The sequence below is a fragment of the Erinaceus europaeus genome, chromosome 1 (genome assembly GCF_950295315.1).
Source record: "Erinaceus europaeus chromosome 1, mEriEur2.1, whole genome shotgun sequence".
In the NCBI taxonomy this organism is placed as follows: domain Eukaryota; kingdom Metazoa; phylum Chordata; class Mammalia; order Eulipotyphla; family Erinaceidae; genus Erinaceus; species Erinaceus europaeus.
Window position 1 is genome coordinate 173,944,682 of NC_080162.1, and position 22,060 is coordinate 173,966,741.

Genomic DNA, 22,060 nt, shown 5'->3' on the forward strand with positions numbered 1-22,060 from the left:
CTCCTATCCTATGGTTTTGTTAATGTCTCCTTTCTTAAATAAAAAATTAAAAAAAATTAAAAAATAAAAATAAAATAAAAATAGAAATAATATACTCATTATAGGTCTACTTGAGAAACAAAGAGAGGGAGGGAAGAAAACAGACTACAGGACACAATAGATGACAACTTCCCTAGCCTAGACAAGATAAAAGACATAAAGGTTCAAGAAACCTAGAGGGTCCCAAACAGAATTAACCCAGACTTAAAGACACCAAGACACATCATATTTAGGATGGAAAAGAATAAGGATAAAGAAAAGAGGAAAACCCATAAAATGAGCAGCAGATTTCTTCACACAAACACTACAGGCCAGAAGAGAATGGCAAGATATCTATCGAGTACTCAATGAGAAAGGCTTTCAACCAAGAATACTGTATCCTGCTAGACTGTCATTCAGACTAGATGGAGGCATAAAAAACTACTCAGACAAGCAACAGTTGAAAGAATCAACTATCACCAAGCCTGCCCTGAAAGAAGTTCTGAAAGGTCTCCTATAGTCAGACTACCAGAAATATGTCATATACCAGAACACTCTAAAAAGCTACAATAATGGTGTTAAAATATCTTCAATCTTTGATATCAATACATGTAAATGGCATGAATTCACTTATTAAAAGGCACAGAGTAGGCAGATGGATCAGAAAACACAACCCAACAGTATGTTATCTTCAGGAAACCCAACTAATTCAACAAGACAAACACAGACTCAAAGTGAAAGGATGGAAATCTATCATACAAGCCAATGGACCACAAAAAAAAGGGCAGGAATAGCTGTGCTCATATCTGACATGGTAGACCTTAAAAGAAATAAAATTTAAAAAGATAGGGATGGACATTACTTAACACTCAGAGGATCAATCAATCAAGGGGACTTAATGATTATCAACATCTATACACCCAAAGAGAGGCCATCTAAATACATCAAATATCTACTGAAAGAGCTACACCAATCTATTAACAGCAACACAGTAATAGTAGGGGACTTCAGCACCCCACTCTCTCTGCTTGATAGATCATTCAGACAGAATATCAATAAAGTAATGAGGAAGCTATATGAAAAGACAGAAAAACTAGTACTATTGGACATTTTCAGAGTAAAAACAGTGATTTCACAGTTTTCAGCCCATCTTGGATAGAGCTTGAAGAAATCATATTAAGTGAAACAAGTCAGAAACAGAAGGATGAATATCCGATGATCTCATTTACAGGAAGAAGTTGAAAAACAAGATCAGAAGAGAAAACACTAAGTAGAACATGGACTGGAGTTGTTTTACACCAAAGTAAAAGACTTCTGGGGTGGGTGGGTGGGAAAGTCCAGGACCTGGAATAGGATGGCAGAGGACCTACTGGGGGTTGTATTGTTGTGTGGAAAAATGAGAAATGTTATGCATATACAAACTATTGCGTTAATTGTTGACTGTGAAACATTAATACCCCCATAAAGAAATTAAAAAAGAAAAAGAAAAGAAATAGCTAATATATATATTTAAAGTTGCTAAGTAAATCAAAAGTATTATATGACACATTTATAGATGAAAGTTTTCAGATAAAAAGAAAGTACTTCTTAAATGAAAAATCCAGCAGCTGGGAAAGTGACTCTGTGGTGGAACACAGGACTTGTTTGAATGAGGTCCTGCATTCAGTCCCCAGCATTATCTATGGTAAAGTGATGCTCTAGTTATCTCTCATTAAATGAGTTGATAAATTATTTTAAAAAGCAAAGAAAATCTTTAAAAATGTATTACTGTTTGGGGCCAAGTGGTGGCCCACCTTGCTATATACTGATCACTTTTATTATTATTTTATTATATTTATTTTATTTATTGGATAGAGACAGAAATATAAAGGGAAGGGGGTGATAGAGAGGCAGAGATAGACACCTGCAGCCTTGCTTTACCACTCGCAAAGCTTTCCCCTTGCAGGTGGGGACTGGGGGCTTGAACCAGGGTCCTTGCACATTGTCACATGTGTGCTCAACCAGATGTACCACCACCTGGTCCCCATTTTTATTATTTTAACAAAACACCATGTACAAGAAATATGTTGATGTGGTCTAGGAGGTAGTGCAGTGTATAAAGCAGTGGACTCAAGCCAGAGGTCCCAAGTTCAATCCCAGCAGCACATGTGTCAGGTTAATGTCTGATTCTTCCTCTCTCCCTTTCTCAGTTATAAATAAAAATCTTAAAAGAAAGAAAGAAAGAAGGAAAGAAAGAAAGAAAGGACAAGAAAAGAAACGTGATAGAATGGCAAGTTACTTATTTGGCTGCTTCTATCCAATAAATAAAGAGAATACTTTTTTTTTAAGTACTTGCTTTGTAACTGGTTCTTTAAATACAGCAGTAATCTGCATCCCTTACAGTGGTTCATTTTTTAGTGGCTTCGGTTACAACACAGTTAACCTCAGTCAGAAAGCATTATGTACAATAGGCTATTTTGAGAAAAATCAAAGAAGTCATGTGGCTCTGGTGTGTGTGTGTGTGTGTGTGTGTGTGTGTGTGTGTGTGTGTGTGTGTTCTCTTCACCTCCCTCCAAACTCCCTATGCCCTTCTTTTTCTCTCCAGGGTCTTCCTCAGCTCTGGTTTATGATTGAACCCTTAGCCCCAGAGTCTCAGGCATGAAAATCTTTTTGCACTCTGCTGTCTCCCCAGGCCTTCATAAAACTTTCTTTGCAGTATATTGTTATGGTTGTTCTATTTTATTCATTGTTACCACTGTTAATTCCTTAGTGTACTTAATTTGTAAGCTAAACTGTCATAGGTATGTATGTATAGACACAGGCTTCAGGCATCCACTGGGAGCCTTTAAATGTTTTCTCTAAGAAGAAGGGAGGGCTGCTGAAGATACTTGATCAAATTATGAAGCCATGTGCTGGAATAAGCAAAGTATGTTGATGAAACTAATGTCACTGAATCATAATTTTCTCTAGAATTTAAGGTTACAGAGACTCACAGTGTTTTTCTATCTAAATAAATGATGAGTTGACCAAGGAAATAATATTAAGATTCACCACTGGATAGAAAAATATCTTTGATTTCAGACTATTTTTATTTATTTTTATTGGGGGATTAATGCTTTATAGTTGACAGTAAATACAATAGTTTGTGCATGCATTGCTGGACTAGCATGGGGGTGCCTCTTCCCAGGCGTGTACTCTCTGGGTTGGAGAGAACATGACCGGAGCCAGCCTGGGCTGCTACTCACTCAGCGACATGAGAGAGATGATTCAGGAACAGAGTTTGTGGCAGAGAGGCAATTCGATTCTTTATTGATCAGGGAGCCCAGGCTTTTAAAGGTCAGACCTGGAAGTGGCAAGTCAGAAATGTAAATGGCTAGGAAAGGGGCAGAGAAAGGCAAAAAGGACTGGAAAATGTGGGAACTTCCTTAGCAACTGTTGCGAGGGTTTTAACTGGTAGGATTAATAATACCCTGCAGGCAGGGAGGTTCTTGAGGGTAGAAAGAAGATAGATCAAAGGAATGGAATGGGTGGGGATCTTTCAGGCAAAAAAATGTTTATGTAGATAATAAGTCTGATAAGATGAGGGGATGGATGTCCTCTTAAGTCAAGCCCTGCCAAGCTCAACCACATCCTCACAAATTCCCAACAATGCATAACATTTCTCATTTTTCCACATAACAATACAACCCTCACTAAGTCTTCTGTCATCTTGTTCCAAGAACTGAACTCTCCCCACACAACCCAGAGTCTTTTACTTTGGTGCAGTATACCAACTTCAGTCCAAGTTCTGCCTAGTGTTTTCTCTTTTGATCTTTTGAAGTTTTTCAACTTCTTCCTGTGAATGAGATCATCCAATATTCATCCTTCTGTTTCTGACTTATTTCACTTAACATGGCTTCTTCAAGTTCCATCCGAGATGGACTGAGATTTTAGACTATTTTTAAATTTTTTAATTTAGAATTTCTTTGGGAGTCTGGCGGTAGCACAGCGGGTTAAGTGCACGTGGCACAAAGCGCAAGGACTAGAGTAAGGATCCTGGTTCAAGCCCCTGGCTCCCCACCTGCAGGGAAGTCGCTTCACAAGCAGTGAAGCATGTCTGAAGGTGTGTCTTTCTCTCCCTCTCTCTGTCTTCCCCTCCTCTCTCCATTTCTTTGTCCTGTCCAACAAACATGACATCAATAACAACAATAATAACTACAACAACAATAAAAAAGGCAACAACAATAACTACAACAACAATAAAACAAAGGCAACAAAAAGGAAATAAAGAAAGAAAGAAAGAATTTCTTTAAAGTTTTTGTTTTCTTTCAGATTTATTGATGAGAAAGTGAGAGGTAGGAAGAACCAAAGCATGACCCTGGCACATGCACTACTGGAAAGTGAACTCAGGACTTCATGCTTGAAAGTCCAAAGCCTGGGTGGGAGTAAATAACATAATGGTTATGTAAAGAAACTCTCATGTCTGAGTCTCCAAAGTCACGGGTTCAGTCTCCCTCACCAACATAAGCCAGAGCTGAACAGTACTCTGGTAAAGACATAAATAAATAAATAAATAAATAAATAAGTAAATAAATATGTTTTTTAAAAAGAGACTGAGTTCAAAAGTTTATCAATTGCACCACCTTGCAAGTTGCTCTTTTTATAATTATAAAATGCCAAGTAAATTATCCAGATTAAATTTTCTTTTTTAATTAATTTATTTATTCCCTTTTGTTGCCATTGTTGTTTTATTGTAATTATTGCTGTTGTTATTGATGTCGTTATTGTTGGATAGGACAGAGTGAAGTGGAGAGAGGAGGGGAAGACAGAGAGGGGGAGAGAGAGAGAGAGAGACCTGCAGACCTGCTTCACCGCTTGTGAAGCGACGCCCCTGCAGGTGGGGTTTCGGGGGCTCAAACCGGATCCTTCTGCGGTCCTTGTGCTTAACCCACTGGGCTACTGCCCAACTCCCCCCAGACTGAATTTTCTATACCTCGATAAACCACTAACCAAGAAGTCCCTTAGCCCACAAAAGCAAAAATTTTAAAATGCACTAAAAAATAAATCCCCCACGCTTTGCCAAATTGTCATCCCCTCCACCATGGGAAAATGTGCCGCTGATTTCCTTTCAGCCCTCTCCTGTCTCCCCTTTTGAGAACACAGTCTATTAGTGTTTGATCCTGTATTTTCCTATGCTGTATTTCTTATGTTCCATACATGAGTGAGATTATTAAGTATTTGTTTTTCTCCTAACTTGCTCATTTATCTCTACTTGTTTCCTCCAGCTCCATCGATATTGTAGCAAAAGAGATCTCATCTTTCTAATAGCTAAGTAGTATTCCATTGTGTTTACAATATGCACCACAACCTCCTTATTCACTCATCTTGTAGTTGGACAGACTGGATTGTTTCCAAATCTTGGCTGTTATACATGGTGCTGCAATGAACATAGAAATGCAAAATTTCTTTGAATTGCTATTTTTGTGTTCTTTGGCTAGGTACCTAGAAGAGGTATGCCAATTCATGTGGTAGATCTATTTTTAATATTTTGAGGAAACTCCTGATTGTAGAAAAATGGTTTTTACTTTATTTTCAAGCCATTTTCTTATTAAAATATTATTTATTTATATTTATTTATTTTGGATAGAGACAGAGATAAGTTGGAGGGGAGGTGAGAGAGAGAGAGAGAAAAGCAGAGAGACAAGCTATAGCCCTGCTGCTTCACCACTCTTGAAACTTCCCCACTGCAGGTAGGGACCAGGGATTTGAACCTGTGTCCTTGCGCTCTGTAATATGTACATTTAACTAGGTACACTATCAGTCACTGCCTCCTTTTTTTACTCTGATGTAACATTTATTTATATATTTATGAAGTAATGGCCTCACACATGTGTGACTTCACTCTTCAGGCCACTTTTTTTTTTCTTCAGATAGAGACAGAACCAAAGCTTCCTCTGTTACCATAGTAACTCCCATGTGGTGCTGAGTTTGAACCAGTACTATATTCATGGTAGGTAAAGCAGGCACTCTGCCTGGTGAGCTTTCTTCTCCAGATTTTGTTTGTTTGTTTGTTTGTTTGTTTTGTAATTTCATAGGACAGAGAGAATTTGAGAAGGGAGAGGGAGAGAGGGAGAGAGGCAGAGATACCTGCAATAATTTAGAACTTTCTTCACCATTAGAGAAGCTTTGCCCCTGCAGGCAGAGAGAGCAGGGCATCATGTGCACTTAACCAGGTGTGCCACTACCTATATTCCCCAATCCTCCTTTTTTCCTTCTTTCCAGTTGAAGTAAGTTTGCATTATATAACTTACTGCATACTGTATAAGTATCAGGTGTGGATCCTTAAAAGTCAGCATGTTACTGTATTATGTAAAGTTAACCTCTAAATAACCTTAGCAATCTTAGAGGGGGTTCTGAATTTCAAATTAATCCATATACCCCCAAATAGTGTCATATTTTAGCTTATCTGCCTACTTCAACTAAGGACCTTTATTTAAAACAAGTGTATTAATAACATATTTCTTGTTGCAACTTTTTCCAATCTAGTTCTGATAGATTATTTTTGGTAGTTTTTTTGGGGAAAAAAGCCCTAAATAGCTTTTCTTCCTCTACCTCCCATACCCCCACCCCCAACTCTGTCTTTTCCACATGAAGTTTCTTGGCCTTTTTTTTTTTAACTGGCAGTACTTTAGTACCTTCCTTTGATCCCATGGTTGCAAAGAGTTTTCCTTTTTTTTTTTTTTCCTTGTGAGAAGTTGTTGATAAATGCTTGCCTAACTTAATTGTAAAATCCATGTGGTACTTTTTTTTTAAAAAAAAAAAACACCTTCACTACAAGATAGACAACCAAGACAAGACTCTGGAGGGTTTGTGTTTCAAAGTATTCCCAGGAATGCCTTGATGGCTTCTTCAATGCTTCATCCCCAACACTGTGACCCAAGACTTCTGAGCATCTGTGTTTTCTTGTGCAATCTTTCCCCCCCCCCCCCCCCCCGCACTGCTGGTTAGCTGTATTAGCCCTCAAAAAGAAAGTAACCTAAGTCTTCCTGACAAGTCCATGCATGCCATTCAGGAGTAGGAAGAGACCTCCCATGCCATAATTAGAGCTTGTCATCAAGGCTTTTCTCCCAAGATAGACTTTAATATTTTTATTTTACCAGACTTTTAAAATTCTGATTTTTCAAGGTGTGGGAGATAGCATCATGGTTACACAGACAGATTGTAATGCCTGGGACTCTGAGGTCCTACAGCGAATCCCCCAATCACCATCAACCAGAGCTGAGCAGTACTCTGGTAAAAAAAATTAAATAAATAAAATACAAATAAAAAAACAGGGTGGGGGAGAGAGCATAATGGTTATGCAAACAGACTCTCATGCCTGAGGCTCCAAAGTCCCAGGTTCAATCCCCCACACTACCATAAGCCAGAGGTGAGCAGTACTCTGGTGTTTCTGTCTCTCTCTCTGTCTGCATCTCTCTCAAAAATAAAATTAAAAAAAGAGAAATAGTAATAATAATAATTCTGGTTCCAGCCATGAAAATGATGGTGTTCTGAACTTCTCTTTCTTCACTATTTGTGTAAGTGTATGTTCTCTGTCTACAAATTTTCCTACACATGGACATTTATAAACTACATTAATGTTAGTGTCTCATCATCAATGATAAATTAGAAAATAATTACAATGAATATTGATCATTGTTACTTGGTAAGTAAATAAATACACACATGTAAAATTTATTTTAAAAAAATCTGCCACGAAGTACACTAGAGTTTGTAGTGAGTACACCCCCAACACTTCCTCTCCACTATTCCAACCTTTGGGTCCATGATTGCTCAACAATTTGTTTGGCTTTGTATGTTAACTCTCTTTTCAGCCACCAGGTTCCAGATGCCATCAGGATGCCGGCCAGGCTTCCCTGGACTGAAGACCCCACCAATGTGTACTGGAGCTCTGCTTCCCCAGAGACCCACCCTACTAGGGAAAGAGAGAGGCAGACTGGGAGTATGGACCGACCAGTCAATGCCCATGTTCAGCGGGGAAGCAATTACAGAAGCCAGACCTTCCACCTTCTGCAACCCACAACAACCCTGGGTCCATGCTCCCAGAGGGATAGAGAATGGGAAAGCTATCAGGGGAGGGGATGGGATATGGAGATCAGGTGGTGGGAATTGTGTGGAGTTGTACCCCTCCTATCCTATGGTTTTGTTAATGTCTCCTTTCTTAAATAAAAAATAAATTTAAAATCTGCCACATTTATAGAAAGTGTCCATTTATCTCTGTTATTTGGTCTTTAATATTGTTTTTTTATTTTAATTATTATTTAACAGAGCACTGTTCTGCTCTGGTTTATGGTGAGGCTGAGAATTAAGCCTATATATGCAGATACTAAGAACAATGAACCCACCTTCTCTGACCCATCTTGGATGGAGCTAGAAGAGATTATCTTAAGTGAGCTAAATCAGAAAGATAAATATGAATATGGGATGATCCCACTCATCAACAGAAGTTGAGAGAATTAAGCCTATAGTGCTTCAGGCATGAAAGTTTTTTTGCATAACCACTATGCTATCTCCTTTGCCCTATTTGTTATTTATTTCATTATTTTATTTTTTATTATTACCTTTATTCATTGGATAGAGACAGCCAGAATGATAGAGAGGGAGAGAGACAGAGACACCTGCATCCCTGCTTTACCACTTGTAAAGCTTTCCCCCTGCAGGTGGGGACAGGGGGTTTGAACCCGGGTCCTTGTGCATTGCAATATATGTGCTCAACCAGGTGTACCACCACTCAGCCCCTCATTATTTTATTTTATTTTATTTCTTTATATATATATTTTTAACCAGTGCACTGTTCAGCTCTGGCTTATGGTGGTGCGGGGGACTGAACCTGGGACTTTGGAGCTTCAGGTATGAGAGTCTGTTTGCATAACCATTATGCTATCTACCCTTTGCCCTTGTTATTTTATTTTTAAAAACAGACATTACCCTGGCACAGGCTATGACAAGAATTGAACTCAGGGCTTCATACTTCAGAGTCCAGCACTCTAGCCACTGGACTAGCCAGCAGGCTACTCCATTTTTTATATTGCTGAGACCTTTCCCCAATTCCATCTGGTTAGATTTTAAGTTTACATTAATAGAGCAACCATTTCTTACAAGAATGTGGACATTGCTACATTCTGACAAAAATGGTTTTCTAGGGTTGTCAGTCCTGAGTCCAATCCCTGATTTCCTTCTTTCTTTCCTTCCTTCTTTCCTTCCTTCCTCCCTCCCTCCCTCTATCCCTTTCTTTCTTTCTTTCTTTCTTTCTTTCTTTCTTTCTTTCTTTCTTTCTTTCTTTCTTTCTTTCTTTTTTTTACCAGAGCACTGGTGTAGGGGATTGAACCTGGGACTTCAGAGCCTCAGGCATGAGAGCTGTTGGCATAACCATTATACTATCTACCCCCACCCTAGTCCCTGATTTTCCATGCCTTTCCCTTCGCTGCTAGAGCCAGAATATTCATCGTCAGGGAGATGCTGTTAGGAGATACAAGGAACGTTGTGTGGAGAGGTAGTCCAGTGCAACAGTACTGGCCCAGAGACACTGTCTCAAGAACTGTTTTTTTTTCCCACTCTAATCTGGAGATCCTGAGGAAGACAGAGTTTCTCTGAACCTGTTTCTTTTCTGTTAAGTAGGAACAATACCTTGCAAATTCAATTCTTTATTTAGTTTTTATTGTCACTAGGGTTATTAATGGGGCTCCTTGGTGCCTGGATGACCGCCACCGCTTCCAGTGGCTGTTCTTCTTTTCCTTTCTTCCTTCCCCTCCCTGTTCCTCTGTTTTCTTTCTTTCTTTCTTTCTCTCTCTCTTTCTTTCTTTCTTCTTTCTTTTTCTTTCTTCCTTCCTTTCTTTCCTTTTTCCTTCCATCCTTCCTCCCTCCCTTTCTTCTTCCTTCCTTTTTTTTTTAAGATTATTTTTTCTTTTTTAATTAATTTATTTATTCATGAGAAAGATAGGAGGAGAGAAAGAACCAGTCATCACTCTGGTACATGTGCTGCTGGGGATCAAACTCAGGACCTCATGCTTGGGAGTCTAGTGCATTAGCCACTGCGCCACCTCCCAGATCACTCCTTCCTTCTTTTTTAATAGGACAGATAGAAATTGAGAGAGGAAAGGGGAAGAGAGAGAGAGAGAGAGAGAGAGAGAGAGAGACCCCTGCAGTACCTGCTTCACCTCTCTTGAAGCTTCTCCCCTGCAAGTGGTGAGTGAGGTCGAAACCCAGGTTCTTATGCATAATAATAGGTGTGTTTAACTGGGTACACCACCATTTTTACAATTTTATTATCTTTCTTTATTGGATAGAAACAGCCAGAAATCAAGAGGACAGGAGGAGATAGAGAGGTAAAGAGACACCTGCCTCACTGCTTCACCACTGGCAAGGATTTCCCCCTGCAGGTGGGGACCAAGGGTTCTAACCCCAGGTCCTATGATTGTAACACGTGTGCTCAATCAGGTCCACCACAACCTGGCCCCCCTACCCCACCCACCTCCACCTTTTTTTTTTTTTTTTTTACATATGTGGGTCTAGAATTATATGCCTGGAATCTTATAATTCTATAAACCAATGTTAAATAAGGAAATAAAAAATTAATTTGAAAGTTATATAGAAGAGGGGTTAGAGAGATAGCATGATGGTTTTGCCAAAAGAATTTCATGCTAGAGACACAAAAGATCCAGTTCAGTCTCTAGAACCATAAGCCAGAACTGAGCAGTTCTTCTTTGCTCTGGCAAAAAGAAAGTATTAAATATAAGATCATGTGGCCAAAACACTAAAAAAAAAAAAAAAAACTCTACTGAAATAAATCATGTGCAATTTATCATGATTGATTTTTTTTTTCATGTCATAGCATTTATTTCCTGAATTCTGGTAACTTTTTAAATATAAAAATGTTTTCAGATAAATGGAAGTTAGTTTGGATGATTTATTTCCCAGATAATTTTAAAACATAATATTGAAAGTTTCAAATTAGGTGTGGTTATGATATCTACACTTTTTTTTTTTTTTCTTCATCACATCACAGTAGTGCTCAGGTCTTGTTTATGGTGGTGTGGCATATTGAACCTGAGACCCTGGAGTCTCAGGCACAAGAGTCTTTTGCATAACCCTTATGCTATCTCCCCCACCCCAAACCAAATGTATTCCAAAGCGGTTTATCAAATGACAAACTGTCAGTGTTCTTGGCACAGAGACATGCCTATTTCCCCTCTAGCACAGATCATATTCTGCTGAGAGGAAAATCCAGGTGGCCAAATGCAGCTATGAATTATCTACTATAGTTGTAATTTCCCCAAGATACCGTATTTTATACTCATTCAGTTCAACTTTTTTCTGTAGATGAGTATTATCTTTGTGGTTTGGCCATAAAATATAGTCATTTCTTTTATAGTGACTTCTTTTAGAAGGAAGAGGAAATGCATTTGTTCTGCTCTTGAACAAAAATTGTTCTGGGTTTGTAGCCACAAGCTAGAGCGAAAAAGGACTGAGTTGCTAGAATAATTTAGTGAAGAATAATTGTTAGCAAAATTTCCTTTAACTAAGTAAAAGTGTTCTAAGCTATGTCTAATTGAAAAATGCTTAAGTATTCATTGAAAGTTGCAAATTAAGTCACCTTAACCTGTATTTTTTAATATGTTGTTTTAAATGATCCTCAGTTTTGCAGAGGGGTTTGATAAATTATGGACATAGCTATGGATACATTTATCTGCAGAACATTTTCTTTCTTTTTTTTTTAACTTCTTTATTGGGGGATTAATGCTTTACAGTCGACAGTAAACTACAATAGTTTGTACATGTGTAACAATTCCCAGTTTTCCACATAACAATTCAACCCCCACCAGGTCCTCATCTGTCATCATGTTCAAGGACCTGAACATCCCGACCCTCCAAGCCTCAGAGTCGTTTACTTTGGTGCAATAGACCAATTCCAGTCCAATGCAGGACATTTTCACATAGCCATGATTTATTATAGATTTGGTAATTTTTAAAATATATTTTATTTATTTTTTATTTCTTTAATATTTATTCCTTTTTGTTGCCCTTGTTTTATTGTTGTAGTTATTATTGTTGTTGTCATTGTTGGATAAGACAGAGAGAAATGGGGAGAGGAAGGGAAGACAGTGAGGGGGAGAGAAAGATAGACACCTGTGGACCTGATTCACCGCCTGTGTAGCGACTCTCCTGTAGGTGGGGAGCTGGGGCTTGAACCGGGATCCTTACACCGGTCCTTCTCATTTTGCACCACCTGCGCTTAACCCGCTGCACTACCATCCAACTCCCAGATTTGGTAATTCTTAACATATAATTGAGGAAGCCCAATTATATTTTAAGATAAATCTTTGATGGCCCTATTGGTGAGAGGGAAGACACCTGAACATGGTGAAACTGTTTTATAACTGTATTTAAAATAATTATCACTAATGTGTTTTTATTGATAGCCTCATTTACATATTTACATTCCATCTCCTTTCAGAAAGTATACAAGATGTCTCCAAGAGAGTAAGCTCCTACTAGAAACTTGTTTTATCATAGACGTTGATATATTTCTAAGTGCAAAGCTTTTTTGAAAGATAACATAAAGATAAAAGTTATTTTACTTTCAAACAGATTGCATTCTAAAAATGCATTTGATGGTTGGCTCTTTAGAAGTTGGAATAGTCTTCTTTCAGAAACACTGTGATTGTAGAATTCCCAGTCAAGCACAAAAACCTTGTCAACTTTGTGCTTCTTCAGGGTGTGGTGTTGCTTCAAGACTTCACTATTTTACCCATACCATTATATATGAGTATTTTTAGTGACTTTTTCCTTTCTTTCTCTCTCTCTCTCTCTCTTGCTTTCTCCCTTCCTCTCTTTCTTTCTTCCTTACTTTATTTATTTATTTATTTATTTATTTATTTATTTATTTATTTTTGCCTCCAGGGTTATTGCCAGGGCTCGGTGCCTGCACCACAAATCCATTGCTCGTGGAGACCATTTTTTCCCCTTTTTGTTGCCCTTTTTTTTTTTTTTAAATCATTGTTGTGGTTATTATTATTGTTGTTGTTGCTGCTATTGTTGGATAGGATAGAGTGAAATAGAGGGGGAGTGAAAGATAGACACCTGCAGACCTGCTTCACCACCTGTGAAGCGACTCCCCTGCAGGTGGGGAGCAGCGGGCTACAACCGGGATCCTTATGCCCCTTGCGCTTTGGGCCATGTGCACTTAATCCGCTGCGCTACTACCTGACTCCCTATTGTCTTATTCATTTATGAGAGAAAGAAAGAGAGGGATAGAATCACGGCATCACTCTGGTACATATGATGTCAGGGTTCAAACTTGGGACCTCACGTTTGAAAGTCCAAGGCTTCATCCACTGTGTGACCTTCCAGGCCACATAGTTGAGTGTTCCTCCCTTTACAAAACTCCCATGGAGGTCATATAGGCTGCCTATGGGCCTCAGACCAAATCAAATATGGGCCTCAGACCAAATCAAATAGATGGGGTTTATAGTCAACAATATTTATACCCCTTTCCCATATTAAGGAACTACTCTCTTCCGTGATTCAGCTTTCTGTCCCTTTTCCAGCCATGACATCGTCTCCCCAGACAATAACTTGGATCTGTCTGTATATCGGATTTCAGGCTCAGGGGAAAAAATAATTAGTATAGCCACAGGCCCTTTAAAATATAAAATATGCCTGCTAGCTATCTACGAAATGGAGGACAACTCCTCCCCCCCCCCCCCAACACTTCATCTGCTCTATTCCAGCCTTTAGGTCCATGATTGGTCAACAATTTGTTTGACTTTGTGTGTTGACACTCTTTTTAGCTACCAGGTTCCAGATGCCATCAGGATGCTGACCAGACTTCCCTGGACAGACGACCCCACCCGTGTGTCCTAGAGCTCTACTTCCCCGGAGCCCCACCCTACTAGGGAAGGAGAGAAATAGGCTGGGAGTATGAATCGACCAGTCAAGGCCCATGTTCAGCAGGGAAACAATTACAGAAGCCAGACCTTCAACTTTCTGCATCCCACAATGACCTTGGGTCCATACTCCCAGAAGGATAAAGAATAGGAAAGCTATCAGGGTATGGGCTGGGATATGGAAATCTGCTGGTGGGAACTGTGTGGAGTTGTACCCCTCTTATCCTATCTTATCCTACGGTTTTGTTAATGTCTCCTTTTTTAAATTAATAAAAATAAAATAAAGTAAAACTCCCATGGGCTGGGGTAGATAACATAACGGTTATGCAAAGAGGCTCTCATGCCTGAGGCTCCAGAGGCCCAGGTTCAATCCCCCACACCACCATAAACCAGAGCTGCGCAGTGCTCTGGTGTTTCTCTCTGTGTCTCTCTCTCTCTGCATCTCTCTCAAAACAAACAAACAAACAAACAAATACATAAATAAAATACTAAAAAAAATACCTCCCATGTCTTCACTGGAATTACTTTAATTTCCCATTTAAACACTCTAATTGGAGACCCAAATATGAATGAATGGCAAATTATGAATATTTGTAGGGTTCTTTCTTTAAAAAGGGGGAAGGGATATATATATATTTGTGTATTTGGAGCGGAGGGAAATTTATTTCAATTTAATAATAGAAGGTGGGGGGTAGATAGCATAATGGTTATGCAAAGAGTTTCTCACACCTGAAGTTTCAAAGTTCCAGGTTCAATCACCTGCACCACCATAAGCCAGAGATGATCAGTGCTCTGGTTAAAAAATAAGTAAATAAACTGGGAAATGTTATGCATGTACAAACTATTGTATTTACTGTGGAATGTAAAACATTAATTCCCCAATAAAGAAATCAAAATAATAATAATAAATAAATAAAAACAAGTAATAGAATGGTGTGGGGGGTTTGTTACAGATCAGGACAAGGGCCTCTGATGTTTGATTCATTAAATTTCTATTTGCACATTTAAAATTTATTTTTAGTGTGTCTAATTTTTTAAAATTATCTATTTATTTATTGGATAGAGATAGTCAAAAATAGAGAAGAAAGGAGGAGATAGAGAGGGATAGAAACAGAGAGACACCTGTTTCAGCACTCAAAAAGCTTTCCTTCTGAAGGTGGGGGACAGGAGCTCAAACCTGAATCCTGTGCATTGTAACATGTGCATTTAAGCAGGTGTGCCACCACCCAGTGTCTTCTAATTTTATTTTGTAATTGATTCATTGTCAAAGTGTTTTAGACCTGAAGTTCTTTTTATAGCTGCTTTATTCACAATAGCCAAAATGTGGGAACAACATCAATGCCCAACGACAGATGATTGGACAAAGAAATTGTGGTGTATATGCACAATGAAACACTACTCTGCAATAAAAAAGAGATGAGATTATATCATCTAGAACAAAATGGATGATGTTGGTAATTATTATGCTAAGTGAACTATGAAATAAAAGACAACAACAATATGGTTTTGCTCATATGTTCACCTTGGATTTCCACCTAAGAATAAACATGTGTTCCTTTAGCTCTTTAAACAAGGACAGCAATAAAAACTAGAGAACCAGAAGCCTCCTTATTTTCCTTCACTTCTTCCAATCAGTTGTCATTTCTCATTAATGTCAGTTCCTAATTCCATCCCACTTCTACCCATTTCCCTACCTCTCTCTTAGTTCAGGCCATCATGATCTGTCACCAGCATTATTTGTAATAAATTCCTACAGGTTTCTCACTTTTACCTTTTTTTTTTGGAGCTCATGTTTTTTATTTTTATTTATTTATTCTTATTTTTTCATTGGGGAATTAATGTTTTACATTCAACAGTAAATACAATAGTTTGTACATGCATAACATTCCCCAGTTTCCCATATAACAATACAACCCCCACTAGGTCCTCTGTCATCCTTCTTAGACCTGTATTCTCACCACCCCACACCCACCCTAGAGTCTTTTACTTTGGTGCAATACGCCAATTCTAGTTCAGGTTCTACCTGTGTTTTCTCTTCTGATCTTGTTTTTCAACTTCTGCCTGAGAGTGAGATCATCCCATATTCATCCTTCTGTTTCTGACTTATTTCACTTAACATGAATTTTTCAAGGTCCATCCAAGATCGGCTGAAAATGATGAAGTCACCATTTTTTACAGCTGAGTAGTATTCCATTGTGTATATATACCACAACTTGCTACTCATCTGTTGTTGGACACCTGGGTTGCTTCCAGGTTTTGGCTATTACAAATTGTGCTGCCAAGAACATATGTGGATACAGATCTTTTTGGATGGATGTGTTGGACTCCTTAGGATATATCCTCAGGAGAGGAATTGCAGGGTCATAGGGTAGGTCCATTTCTAGCCTTCTGAGAGTTCTCCAGACTGTTCTCCACAGAGGTTGGACCAATTGACATTCCCACCAGCAGTGTAGGAGGGTTCCTTTGACCCCACAGCCTCTCCAGCATTTGCTGCTGTTACCTTTTCTGATGTATGACATTCTCACAGGAGTGAAGTGGTATCTCATTGTTGTCTTTATTTGCATTTCACTGACAATCAGAGACTTGGAGCATTTTTTCATGTGTTTCTCAGTCTTTTGGATCTCTTCTGTGGTAAATATTCTGTCCATGTCCCCCCTCCCCCATTTTTGGATGGGATTATTTGGTTTTTTTTGTTGTTGTTGAGTTTGGCAAGCTCTTTATATATGTTGGTTATTAAACTCTTGTCTGATGTATGGCATGTAAAGATCTTCTCCCATTCTGTGAGGGGTCTCTTGATTTGGGTAGTAGTTTCTTTACCTGTGCAGAAGCTTTTTAATTTGATGTAGTCCCATAGGTTTATACTTGCCTTAGTTTTCATTGTAATTGGATTAGTTTCATTGAAGATGTCTTTAAAATTTATGCGGAAAAGAGTTCTGCCAATATTTTCCTCTAAGTATCTGACAGTTTGTAGTCTAACATCCGAGTCCTTGATCCACTTGGAATTTACTTTTGTATTTGGTGAAATACAGTGGTTCAGTTTCATTCTTCTGCATGTTTCAACCCATTGTTTCCAACACCATTTGTTGAAGAGACTCTGCTTTCCCCATTTAATCGTTTGGGCCCCTTTGTCAAAGATTAGATGTCCATAGGTGTGGTTCACTTTTACCTCTTGGCCCCTTCAATATATTCTTTACACAGATGCTAAATTGATCTTTCTCCATGACTGGATCTCTGTTGTCCTCAAATCATTTTTTTTTTTTTTTTTTTTTTAGCTTGTAGCTCTAGGACCATTCATAACTGGATACACACATCTAGTCACCTCTCTTAACCAGCACAAACCCACATCACTTGGTTTCAGCATACTGCTTTAAAGTCAGTTCCTGGAACACAATTTAATTTTATTTTCCTAAACTCTTCCTCTTCCATTCTCCCCCATACTATCCTGTCCTATCGCCGCCCCTCTTATACCTGAAATTATGTCTTTATCATTTAGCTATCTGTAAAAAGGACTTCTAGGAAGTCTACCCTGTTACAAATCCTAGAAACTTCCTCTGTACTCCAGCTACAGTAATCACCACTTCCTTCATCATAGCACTTAATCAAACATGCACCACTTCTTTGGAAGCTGGCCATGCCAACAGTCTGGATCTACACTTCAAACCAAACTTTCCCAGCCTTGACCTTCTAACAGCGTGTTTTTTTAGAAGAAATCAAGAAAATCTTCTTGCTTGAATGCCAGCCTGACGGTACATTCTCCTAACTAGCAGACTCCAGTCCATTGTTACATTCTTTTTATAGATCATAGTATGTGGCTAATCAAACCATTTTGTCTCAGTCTTTTCTGTCTCATTCCCCTTAATGTTTTAAGGATTCTCATGCAATGAAAATGAGTCCCACATATCTTCTGAGTATCTTAGGGGATGCAACATAGTGAAAGGAAAATTGGCTTTTTGCCAAAATAAGTAAACAAATAGCAAAACCACAAACTCAGCGATCTTTTGTCCTACATTTAACCTGATGAAGGGAAGTGCTTTTTACATAACCAAGTTTCAGAGACCCCCATAGAAACCACTGATAGTTGACAGCTTAATCTCTTAGAGTACCATGGAGGGCAGATGTCTCTAGTAACATAGTTTTTCCACTCACAAACTGGTGAAGATGCTTAAAAAAATCACATACATGTTGCATACAGATATTTAGTAAGGTATACGTTTATTATCACCAGATTCTGGTTTACAATTTGAGACTGTCCTTCAAACATGAAAGGACATAGAAGCATAGCTCTATTCCTCATTTGGGAGGATAGTTCAGAAACAAATAGACCAAAAAAAAAAAAAATCAGTTTGTGGAAGAAGAAACTTAGAACAAACAGTGAAGTGATCTTCTGGAATTCAAATATCAAGACAGCAACATCTACCCCTGGTTAGATACATCTCCTCCCTCTATGAACTCCCTCTCTCTCAGATCATAACCCTTTTGAAATTTCATGGTCAAAATAATAAAGTGGAGACAATGTTGCCATTTGGAAGCAGAGTACTCAAAGCTAAAGGGAAAAAAATGTTCTTTAGATACTGATTTCAATAATTCTTTTTTTTTTTAAGATTCTTTTTTTTTTTTTTTAATTTATTTATGAGAAAGATAGGAGGAGACAGAAAGAACCAGACATCACTCTGGCACATGTGCTGCCGGGGATCGAACTCACGACCTCATGCTTAGGAGTCTAGTGTCTTAGCGATGCTTCCCCCTGTAGGTGAGGACTGGGGCCTTGAACCTCAGTCCTTGTACATGGTAACATGTGCACTCAACCAGATAAAGACGCAATACAACACACACACACACACACAGAGATACCACAGCACCAAAATTCCCTCTTTCCACCCCCATAGTGTGGCACTTCCATGAGGTGCCAGGTGTGTAAACTGATACATTCATATAGTCAATTGTACACTCTACTTGGTGAATACCTCTCCGGTTCCTTTCTCTCTCTCCCTTTCCCTCTCCCTCTTCCTCTGCCCACCTCCGCACCCCCACCCCGTATTTTAAACAGAATATTTCATTATTATGAGAGAAAAAGAGAATGAGAGAAGTGGAGAAAAGAAAGACCCCCAACACTATTCAGCTTTGGCATATGATGGCACCAGGGACTAAACCTCTGAAGCCTCAGGCGTGTGAGTCATGTTGTAAGAGGTTGAGCTATCTCTCCAATCCTACAATCACTTTTTTTTCCCCTCTGTGAATAACCATATGAGATGGTGTCATGAAGGTCCAGGCACCTATAATACAGAATTGAATACATCTATAAAAATAGTTGTTCGAAAAATAAAATAATTGTTCAAGTTTTGGTTAAAAAATAATAATGTTCATTATGGGGCCAGCAAACTAAGTCACTTGGATAGTGTGTTTGCTTTGTCATGGACATAACCCAGGTTCAGACCTGAGCCCCACTGCACTGCAGGAAGATTTAGTTTTGTGATATTTTTCTGTCTATCTCTATATCTGTCTCTCTCTCTTTTTTTAATCTTTCTTTCTATTTGAAAAAGTCAACCTAGAGCAGTGAAGTCCCAGTGACTACCATAAAAAAATAGTTCATTATGCCCGTATTCTATTCTGTATTGTGAAAAATATTGTCATAGCTATAAGTTAAGTGCCTGGGAAGCACAATTGAGTGGTTATTTACATAGTATGTAAGATAGCACTGCAGTAGGTGTCCAGGGTCCTGTATTCATGTTGGCTTTATTTTAGTTCTTTAATTGCTTGAAGTTCTTCTTGGCTAAATCTTTGAACATGCTGATCCCTTCAGAATGTTATTCCTTCACTTCTTTCTATGTTGGCTGCCTCTTAGACCTTAGACTTCAGTCTAAAAGTCACTTTCCTAAAAAGGTCTACTTTGAATACCTGTTTCATTTCCTACTGTTTTGTTTTTATTTAATTTTTTGTCATATAGGACTTATCCAATTTGCTATGTTTCAGCTTACTGTCTGTCCTTGCTACTAGATAGTGAACACTAAGCTTAGGAACCACATCTAGCTTGTTCTCTATTTTACTTTACTGGTTTTTTTGTTTTGTTTTGTTTTTACCTGAGCACTGCTCAACTCTTATTTATGGTGATTCTGGGATTGAAACTGGGACTTTTGGTGCCTCAAGCATGAAAATCTTTTTGCATAACCATTATGCTCACTCACCAGCCCCACTTGTTCTCTATTAAACTGTTTCTGTGCAGAGCCCTGGAACATGCTAGACATTCAATATTGTTTTTGTTGAGTGAGTTTATAAATATTTGGACTGTGAAAATACATGATGACATCTAATCTATGAATTAAGTATCACTTTAAGTGGATTTATATTTTACTACTCTCAAATACCAAGGTACATTAAAGTATTTATATGGCCTCATTAAAAATTATACAGAGATATTCAAACTATAGTAATGAATTAAAGATCACTTTCAATAATATGAAAGGCTATATTTCTCCAAAGACTGTTGGCCACTGTAATAGATGTAAAAGGTTTAGAATATTATCCTCATTTGCTTATGCAATGACATACTCCACAATTGTCTTTATATTTTCTTCCTTCATTTTTAAAAATTTCTTTATTGGGGAATTAATGTTTTACATACAACAGTAAATACAATAGTTTGTACATGCATAACATTTCTCAGTTTTCCATATAACAATACAACCCCCACTAGGTCCTCTGTCATCCTTTTTGGACCTATATTCTCCCCACCCCCCACCCACCCTAGAGTCTTTTACTTTGGTGCAACACGCCAATTAAAGTTCAGGCTCTACTTGTGTTTTCTCTTCTGATCTTGTTTTCAACTTCTGCCTGAGAGTGAGATCATCCCATATTCATCCTTCTGTTTCTGACTTATTTCACTTAACAAGAATTTTTCAAGGTCCATCCAAGATCGGCTGAAAATGGTGAAGTCATCATTTTTAATAGCTGAGTAGTATTCCATTATATATATATACCACAACTTGCTCAGCCACTCATTTGTTGTTGGACACCTGGGTTGCTTCCAAGTTTTGGCTATTACAAATTGTGCTGCTATAAACATAGGTATACACAAATCTTTTGGATGGGTGTGTTGAGTTCCTTAGGATATATCCCCAGGAGAGGAATTGCAGGATCATAGGGTAGGTCCATTTCTAGCCTTCTGGGAGTTCTCCAGACTGCTCCAACTTATGAATTTACATTGAACCAATTTACGTCCCCACCAGCAGTGCAGGAGAGTTCCTTTGACCCCACACACTCTCCAGCATTTGTTGCTGCTACTTTTTCTGACGTATGACATTCTCACAGGAGTGAAGTGGTATCTCATTGTGGTCTTTATTTACATTTCTCTAACAATCAAAGACTTGGAGCATTTTTTTATGTGTTTCTTGGCCTTTTCGGGTCTCTTCTGTGATAAATACTCTGTCCATGTCCTCTCCCCATTTTTGGAAGTGGTCATTTGTTTTCTTTTTGTTGAGTTTGGCTGGCTCTTTATATATTTTGGTGATTAGTCTCTTGTCTGATGTATGGCATGTAAAAATGTTCTCCCATTCTTTCTTTTTTCCTCCTGTTCTCCCATTCTGTGAGGGGTCTCTTGGTTTGGGTAGTGGTTTCTTTTGCTTTGCAAAGCTTTTTAATTTGATGTTGTCCCATAGTTTATGCTTGCCTTACTCTTCTTTGTAATTGGATTCGTTTCATTGAAGATGTCTTTAAAATTTATGTGGAAAAGAGTTCTGCCAATATTTTCTTCTAAGTATCTGATAGTTTCTGGTCTAACATCCAAGTCCTTGACCCACCTGGAATTTACTTTTGTATCTGGTTAAATATAGTGGTTCAGTTTCATTCTTCTGTATGTTTCAGCCCATTTTTCCCAATACCATTTATTGAAGAGACTCTGCTTTCCCCATTTAATAGTCTGGGCCCCTTTGTCAAAGATTAGATGTCCATAGGTGTGAGGGCTTACTTCTGGGCTCTCAATTGTATTCCATGGGTCAGTGTGTTCATGTACATGTTCATTCATGTTCCAGTACCAACCAGTTTTGATTACAACGGCCCTATAATACAATTTGAGATCAGGGAGTGTGATGCCTCTCTTCCTTCATTTTTAAGAGATCCTGGGTGGGGGGGGGGGTTTCCCCCTG